Source organism: Penaeus japonicus, unplaced genomic scaffold, assembly GCF_977035675.1.
Source record: "Penaeus japonicus unplaced genomic scaffold, GWHDUDI00000001_assembly GWHDUDI00000001, whole genome shotgun sequence".
Taxonomy (NCBI): domain Eukaryota; kingdom Metazoa; phylum Arthropoda; class Malacostraca; order Decapoda; family Penaeidae; genus Penaeus; species Penaeus japonicus.
In genome coordinates, this window is record NW_028234403.1 from 43,852,788 (window position 1) to 43,860,287 (window position 7,500).

At 43.5% G+C, this 7,500-nt stretch overlaps 1 protein-coding gene across 3 annotated transcripts in view; it reads right to left on the minus strand.

Annotated features, from left to right (window-relative positions):
- The window catches only part of LOC122257695 (microtubule-binding protein cornetto), a 178,773-nt gene that overhangs the window by 144,071 nt on the left and 27,202 nt on the right, over positions 1 to 7,500 (minus strand). The window lies entirely within an intron of this gene.

Below are 7,500 nucleotides of genomic sequence, written 5' to 3' on the forward strand. Positions count from 1 at the left end.
GAGCGCAGCCCCACCCCTGCCGGCGCGCGCGATCCGCGAGCTAGCGACTGCGCGCGAGAGCCTTCTCTCTCTCTCACTCTTCCTCTCTCTCCGTCTCTCTCTCTCTCTTCTCTCTCTCTCTCATTCTCCCTTCCTTCTCCCTCCCTTCTCTCTCTCTCCTTCTCTCTCCCTTCTCTTCCTCTCTCTCTCTCTCCTTCTCTCTCTCTCCTTCTCTCTCTCTCTCCTTCTCTCTCTCTCTCCTTCTCTCTCTCTCCTTCTCTCTCTCTCCTTCTCTCTCTCTCCTTCTCTCTCTCTCCTTCTCTCTCTCTCCTTCTCTCTCTCTCCTTCTCTCTCTCTCTCTCTCTCCCTATCTATCTCTCTCTCTCTCTCCCTATCTATCTCTCTCTCACTCTCTTTATCTATCTCTCTCTCACTCTCTTTATCTATCTCTCTCTCACTCTCTCTATCTCTCTCTCTCTCACTCTCTCTATCTATCTCTCTCTCACTCTCTCTATTTATCTCTCTCTCACTCTCTCTATCTATCTCTCTCTCACTCTCTCTATCTATCTCTCTCTCACTCTCTCTCTCACTCTCTCTATTTATCTCTCTCTCACTCTCTCTATCTATCTCTCTCTCACTCTCTCTATCTATCTCTCTCTCACTCTCTCTATCTATCTCTCTCTCACTCTCTCTATCTCTCTCTCTCTCACTCTCTCTATCTCTCTCTCTCTCACTCTCTCTATCTCTCTCTCTCTCACTCTCTCTATCTCTCTCTCTCTCACTCTCTCTATCTCTCTCTCTCTCACTCTCTCTATCTCTCTCTCTCTCACTCTCTCTATCTCTCTCTCTCTCACTCTCTCTATCTCTCTCTCTCTCACTCTCTCTATCTATCTCTCTCTCACTCTCTCTATCTATCTCTCTCTCACTCTTTCTATCTATCTCTCTCTCACTCTTTCTATCTATCTCTCTCTCACTCTCTCTATCTATCTCTCTCTCACTCTCTCTATCTCTCACTCTCTCTATCTATCTCTCTCTCTCTCACTCTCACTCTCACTCTCACTCTCACTCTCACTCTCACTCTCACCCTCACCCTCACCCTCACCCTCACCCTCACCCTCACCCTCACCCTCACCCTCACCCTCACCCTCACCCTCACCCTCACCCTCACCCTCACTCTCACTCTCACTCTCACTCTCTCTCTCTCTCTCTCTCTCTCTCTCTCTCTCTCTCTCTCTCTCTCTCTCTCTCTCTCTCTCTCTAGGACTTAGCATGCTGAGGGTGATAATCCATACTGTTATATCGTTCTCCTGATATGTAAACATTTAATTGTGTATGCTTGTGATTGACCCGTCTTTTGCTCTGTATATATTTCAACATGTTGACATAGCTGTAAGGTTTTGTAAAATATATGTGAGCCCAAAGAGGGACTAAGATTGGGGTGAGGATAACCTATGTTACCGCATCCTCTCACTCTCTCTATCTCTCTCTCACTCTCTCTATCTCTCGTCCACTCTCTCTATCTCTCTCCCACTCTCTCTATCTCTCTCTCACTCTCTCTATCTCTCGCCCACTCTCTCTATCTCTCTCTCACTCTCTCTATCTCTCTCTCACTCTCTATATCTCTCTCTATCTCTCTCTCACTCTCTCTATCTCTCTCTCACTCTCTCTCACTCTCTCTATCTCTCTCTCACTCTCTCTATCTCTCTCTCACTCTCTCTATCTCTTTCTCTCTCACTCTCTCTATCTCTCACTGTAATGTCAAAATAAAGCAAAGATTGCGAATTGCGTTAACAAAGTAAACGAAAAGTAAAAACAAAACAAAACTGAAAACTGCGTATCCGAACAGGTAAAAAGAAAAAGAAAAAAAAGTTTCCGAATTACGCAACCGAACAAGTGAAAAAGAAAGCAAAGACTAAGTACCGAGCAAACAAACAAGTGAAAAAGAGAGCAAGGACTGCGAAAGGGTTACATAATGCAACCAGGATAGACTATCTGGTGCAACTCGATCTCAAGACACTAACCGCGTAACATGCAACTCGAGATACTCCTTGGTGCCATGTGGAGAAAATTCACTTCAATTATACGTGTTACTGCTGTTACATATTGCGGTGGTTGTTATTGTTATCATTATTTAACTATTATAGTTGTCATGATAAATATCATTATCATTCCTATAATTATCATTATCGTCAATGCTATCATTATCATAATATTCATCATCATCATCGTTATCTTTTTTACGGACATAGCTGATATCATTCTGTTCTTTATCTTTATTATGATAATAACTAATTATCATCATGATAATTCCTGCCAATATATCATGATAACGAACACATTTTTAGCATCGCCATTATGTCTTATCTAGACATGAACAATAATAACAAAAACAATGAAAATGATAATAACAATAATCATAGTAATTATTATTATTATCATTAATATTTTAATTATTATTATTATTATCACTATCAAAACAAAAGCAACAATAATAACAATTACTACTACAAACACAACTACAACAACAAAAATGACGAAGATGATAACAATGACATCAAGAACAAAAATAATTAGAACAAGCAACGGAAACAGCCCCAAAATAACCAAAGGCGTTGACCAGTTTATTGAAGAACACCTACTAATTTCAGTATAGTAATTACTCTCATAATAACGATCGCTTGAGCGAAGGAGCCTCGAAAGTGCCTCACTTGCCATGCCACTGACCCCGCCACACCTGCACAGAATGCCCTTTGACCTCCCCGGAACTCATTCGGGCGTCTCGGGTCAGCTCTTTAAAAGATTTCTGGGGACAACCACGGAGGAGGAGGAGGAAGAAGAGGAAGAGGATGGGGGGAGGGAAAGAGGATGGGGGGGAGGGAAAGAGGATGGGGGGGAGGGAAAGAGGATGGGGGGGAGGGAAAGAGGATGGGGGAGGGGGAGGGAAAGAGGATGGGAAGGGGAAGCGGGAAAAGGGAGAAGAGCAGGAGCAGGAGCAGGAGGAGGAGGAGGAGGAGGAGGAGGAGGGGGAGGGGGGGAGGAGGAGGAGGAGGAGGAGGAAAAGGAGGGGGAGGAGGAGATGGAGGGGGAGGAGGAGGAGGAGGAGGAGGGGGAGGAGGAGGAGATGGAGGGGGAGGGGGAGGGGGAGGAGGAGATGGAGGGAGAGGGAGAGGGGGAGGGGGAGGGGGAGGAGGAGCAGGAGGAGGAGGGGGGGTGGAGAGTAGGAGGAGGGGGAGGGCGGGGGGTGGGGAAGGAAGAGGAGGAGGAAGAGATGAAACGAAAATAGTAAGAAAGAAATAGAAGGTGGGAAATGGAGATGAAACAATGCTACCTGTCTCGACGACCGCTCGACGACTCGCAAATCACTTCCCTAATGACCCCAATCCTCCAATCGCGAATTAACCACAATTTGCTTCGATGACCCTCCCCCTGACCCCTACCCCCACACCATCAAAACTTTTAAACGACACATTCGACTGACCCCTCCCTTAGTTGCAAACCAATAACCTGTTTTCCCGAACGAACTGAAACCACACGTTCGAGACGAAAGAAAAGAAAAGAAGAAGAAGAAGAATAAAAAAGATGAACTAAAAATCAAAGCGGAACTCCGATTTCTAGCCGATTAAAAACAGATAACTTACTCTATGACTTCGGAGGGGAGAAGAGAGGAACAGGATGACGAAATGGAACGTGAGAGAGGTGTGTTTCGTGTGCGTGTGCGTGTGCGTGTGTGTGTGTATATGTGTGTGTAAATATGTGTGTGTATGTGTGTGTGCGTGTGTTTTTGTGTGCGTGTTTTTTTTCTTTGTGTGTGTGTGTGTGTGTGTGTGTGTGTGTGTGTGTGTGTGTGTGTGTGTGTGTGTGTGTGTGTGTGTGTGTGTGTGTGTGTGTGTGTGTGTGTGTTTTGTGTGTGTGTGTGTGTGTGTGTGTGTGTGTGTGTGTGTGTGTGTGTGTGTGTGTGTGTGTGTGTGTGTGTGTGTGTGTGTGTGTGTGTGTGTGTGTGTGTGTGTGTGTGTGTGTGTGTGTGTGTGTGTGTGTGTGTATGAGTGTGTGTGTGTATGAGTGTCTATGTATGAGTGTCTATATGTGTGTGTGTGTGTGTGTGTGTGTGTGTGTGTGTGTGTGTGTGTGTGTGTGTGTGTGTGTGTGTGTGTGTGTGTGTGTGTACGCGCGCGCAAACATAAATAGGTAGATAGATATATACATATCCTACATCACCAAAAAATCAAGAAAAAGGGAAAACAATACAGACGGAAGTGCAAACAAAGCAGAACAAAAGTGAAGAAAAGGAAAAAGACAAAGTAAGAAAGAAAGTCCATCTGAGTAAGATTTTTTTAAAGTGTAAAACTGGAAGAGAAAAATTCAAAAAGACATAATAAAACCGCTGCATTAGGATAGTTTATGCACTCTCCTCTACTCCCAAACGCAACTCTCTGATCCTGCAAAAATTGGGGCTGATTGCACACTTCTTGCAACAGAGCGCGTAGTGCTGATGAGTGACTGCAATTGCTAAAACCGCTCTTTACACCCGAAGCTTCTACGACATTCATATGTATGTAGTCCTCGCTTCATGATCCAAATATTCGTAATTCTTCGTTTTCATTTTCTCTTTTTATTTAATTTTCCTATATCTTCCCGTCGCTCCTATTGTTGTTATCACTATATTCAACATCACCACTGTCATCATCATCAAAACACTTTGCATTCCTTTCTCGCTTCTTGCAATGTTAATCCTCGTGTTTTGCTTATTAAAGAGGACCCGGGTAATTAATTTCATGGAGGATATAATTACTTAAAAGAATGTAATCTATCCATTTGACGAGACACTTCCCTAATGAGAGCTTCCATGATGACGAATGGTCTTAATAACGATGCGAATTATCTACCGTTTTTGTGTCCTGACTTAATCGCCGAGCACGAGAGCTTGGAAATACGGGTGGAACTTCAATAATCCGGCAGGCTTGGGGCCAGACAGATGCCGGAGGAGTGGATTTTCCCAACCAATGAAGCTATGTGTATAACAGGTAAAACAATAATTACACTGTGATGTATTACTGACATTACTGACAAACTCAACCACCATAAGTCAGTTGTGATTGATATAAATGATAAGATGCGGTGGTGGCGTCACGAACGCCAGATTCACATTACTGCTCCGAACTGCCGAAGCTGCCACACAAAAAAACACCGAAGAAGCGAGGTTCAGCCTATATCATGACTAGTGAAAGGTAGAAAAAAACAAAAAGATAAATGTTCATATGTTTCTTATCCCTACTCCTCTTCCTACTATTCGTTCTCTGAAATCGATATCTTTGAAAGTGACCATAATTTAAGCAACTAGTTTTTGAAAATGGCGACGTTGTTCACTCAACACGTGAAGCAGGTCCCGATTAAACCTCCTCTTATCTAGCTCTAGAGACTGATGCAATCAGCAAACTTCAAAAAGAAAGAATACTAGTACAATGAATTCGTAAAAATCTAAAACTCAATGAATCAAAAACAAAGATTATAAAACAGTCATGACGTACTTATCCCAAATTACCAGCATGCGCATCCAGTCAGACTATTAATGAACTTTTTCACTTGAAGAAAGAATCAGATGCGGTCCTTCCTGGTTGAAAGGTAAAAAAAAAAAAAAAAAAAGGTAAAGACTCTTTATTGTTGCCATTTTTTATGTGACGATAAGCACCGGATTTTACTATCTCCGCATTATATAAATGATAACAGTAGAGTGGAGACAGGTGATGATAATAATAATAATGATAGTGTGTGTGTGTGTGTGTGTGTGTGTGTGTGTGTGTGTGTGTGTGTGTGTGTGTGTGTGTGTGTGTGTGTGTGTGTGTGTGTGTGTGTGTGTGTGTGTGTGTGTGTGTGTATGTGTGTGTATGTGTGTGTATGTGTGTGTGTGTGTGTGTGTGTGTGTGTGTGTGTGTGTGTGTGTGTGTGTGTGTGTGTGTGTGTGTGTGTGTGTGTGAGTGTGTGTGTGAGTGTGTGATTGTGAGTGAATGAGTGCGTATGAATTCCTGAATGCGCTCACTAACAGAGGTACACAGACGGCGCTCTTTCCGAATAAATAAATAGGAAAGACAATCATGAATCGAGAACAGGATTTTCAGAGAAGCCATCCATTCACGGACCCGATGACCGGGCGGAAACACATCCAGCAAATACTAAAATTGATGTTCCAATGCAGACTCCCCTCGTTACGTCTCGCAAATGGCCATTCGTGTTTACAGTGCAATTCCTGGAACCAGAACCGGAACGCTTTTGGCGCACAAACAGCAATTCATCCTTCACGTCCCCGCTATGAGAGCAGCATCTTGAGCCCCCCCTCCCCTCTCTCCCCCACCCCCACACAAATATACTTTTAATAGCGGCCTGTCTGCAGTTTAGGTGGAGAAGACTTACGGCAGAGATTCCAGCAGTCAGCGCTTCCTGGAAAGGAAAATATCAAGATCTCTATTTCCTGCTCTGGCTAGTAAGGTCATCAACATTGCAGGTTTCCAGCGGCGAGAATCAACGGGACTGGAATAGCAAGCTACGTTTACCCGGGACTCCCTGCTACACAAGACAATCAGAGGGAATTACACGCAATTAAGAAGGTAACGCGCCATCTCAATTTCGTCGGGAAACACATTGAGAACACATGAAATGCTTGGCGAACTCCATTCCCGAAAGGACTCAATTCTACGTCCTTTGTATCGTAAATAACCGCACTATTCCCGTCGGCGCTCATCATGGACAATTATCACCTTCGAAACAATAATAATCTCTATCAAAGATGTCTATCTACGGTCACTTAGACAGGTGTCGATTCAATATCTATCTAAAGCACAACTTCAGGACAGATTGAATGATATCCAGTAATAACTGTCATGGGTGTACGGACCCGTTTCAAGAGGTTGTTGTTCATCTATTCGGGCGTTCCGATGGTGCTCAAGTCAAACCGTGGCATTCAATAAATCGAACCTCCAGGAACAATATGAAAAAGCGAAGTTGCTACACCAGCTGAGATACTCCTTTCGATCTGTCAAGATTTTCATCGCCGATATGTTAAAATCTGTTTTGTTGTATCATCAATACCATAACCTTCGTAACTTGTATTATATTACAAGCCCAAATCTTTAAACAAATTGTCATATACTTCGTTAAGTTTCACCTGGATATACATAAAACAATGTTATGTAAATGTAGTTATAAGTATCTCTATCTCTATCTAACAATCTATCAATATAATTAGTGTTTATAATTCAATTAAGCTATACAAAAGCACATCAAAAGGTTCCGTATCACAAAATGAACAGGGGGAGTGACAACTGCAAACAATCGGGCGAACAAAGAAAAAACTAAATACACCCGACGCGTCTCGCCGACCGAGAATGGGAGAAAAGAGCGGCGAGAAACCCGCGTGCGGCGGCGAGTGCCCAGGTGGTGGAGATGAGGCGAGGTGTATGGAGAGCTCTGCGGCGAAGAGACCTAATAAGCACTTTAGGGGGTCCGTAACGAGAGGAGACAAAATAAATA